Source organism: Ziziphus jujuba, mitochondrion (assembly GCF_031755915.1).
Source record: "Ziziphus jujuba mitochondrion, complete genome".
Taxonomy (NCBI): Eukaryota; Viridiplantae; Streptophyta; class Magnoliopsida; order Rosales; family Rhamnaceae; genus Ziziphus; species Ziziphus jujuba.
Genome location: NC_029809.1, coordinates 71,004 through 72,500, shown reverse-complemented (window position 1 = coordinate 72,500; position 1,497 = coordinate 71,004). Strand labels below are relative to the sequence as shown.

Sequence of the window (1,497 nt, the reverse complement as noted above, 5' to 3'; positions counted from 1 at the left end):
TCCCCCGTCCATCGATCGATCACGCGAGTACGCATCCAGTCAGCACATAGCGAACGAAAAAAGCATTCATCCTGGATTGATTCCCTTCCTCAATCAAAATATCTATCAATTGATCCCTATTCATTCGGTCAAAGTCTCCACCCTCTACTGAGAGGTGCACCATGTTGATAGGAATCGGCAAAGACCTTCTTGTACACATCCTCGAGGGCAGCATTCATGGCAATCATCACTAGTTTCTCCCGAGGGCATGGTATGGCTCTGTTCTTGGTGTTGTTTAATAGATGTCGAGTGCCGCTTTTCCCCGTCCGAGAATCTCCATCTGCTTTAAGTGGGCGAGCTAGAATCCTTATGTCAGGTTGGTTGTTCAAAAGACTATCTCTTTACCCTTTGCATCTTCATCTTTTCGAAAGCCCAGACCCATTCTTCTGGATCTTCATTAGTCTTATTTCAGGTGCAAAGCCTCTTCAATAAAGACCTCTTTCTCTCTTTCTTCCCCATTTCTCATTTTGTTGATTGAAAGAGGATAAGCGCTATCCATTGAGTAAAGGAGTGATTCGGGCGGTTGGTGGCCCCCTCGAGAGTTGCGGGTCCTTGCCGCTGCATGAGTGGTAGCTCACGCTCAAAACTCCTCCGACACGAGTCCTAGTCGTTGCGCTGCGGTCCGTTTCCCGGCTTCGCTTGCGCGATTTTCACTTCTGATTGGTTCCATCCATCCCCGACCCTAATGAACCGAGTATGAAGGGGTCAGTCAGTCAAGCGGTTCAGGTTCTCGGTCGGTTCCCGTTCGCCTGCCCCCCATAGTCCATTAGTGGGTAGGGTGGTCAACTTAGAGGGCGCCCGCCTCCTCTTCCGACGTGTCCTCGACAACCTGGTGGTTGTTCGGTCTCCGCTTTTGGGGGCGGGAGTGCTTGGTCGCTGGGGTTTCCTTTTCCTCAACCAATTCGGTTGTGTCAGCCCGGTCTAACATTTAGTTATAAGCTGGCTGGACAAAGATGGATTGAAGGTAAGATAGATTTGAGTTCAAGTGGCACAGGACCTTCGATCGACCATAGGGCGTATTCTACCCTTACCGAATTCATTCTATTGAAGCGTAAAAAGCTCCTTTCTCATGTTGCATTTCGTTGGTTTGGAAGTTCCAGAATCTTGTCTGTGGACTTCTAACAAAGGAAAGCCCCCTTATGCCATTTGATTAATTAAAGTTCCGTGCAGCTCGCCACTCCCCGAGGCCAAGGACGGGGTCGAACCGTCATTCCAGGATTTGCAGTCCGATACATTTCCATTATGTTACCTAGCCAAACCCGCCACCTCATGTGCCAAAGTCAAACGGTTGTTCTTCCTTCACCGCTCCCTCTTTTTCTACATATGCGGTGGCGGGTTACCAGAGAAGAGAAGAGGGGACAACTTCTTTCTCCCTTGCCGTGCTCCATTTTCCTTTTCTGATTGAAAGTAGCAAGCCACTCCACTACTGGTACAGAGGCCAGATAGAAGGTTGCTCAT

The 1,497-nt window shown here is 49.2% G+C and overlaps 1 non-coding gene across 1 annotated transcript; it reads right to left on the bottom strand.

The window, feature by feature from the left end:
* Positions 1-1,223: 1,223 nt before the first annotated feature.
* On the bottom strand, positions 1,224-1,294 carry trnC(GCA). Its single transcript has one exon. It is a non-coding gene; the product is annotated as a tRNA-Cys (tRNA).
* Between the last annotated feature and the right edge of the window lie 203 nt (positions 1,295-1,497).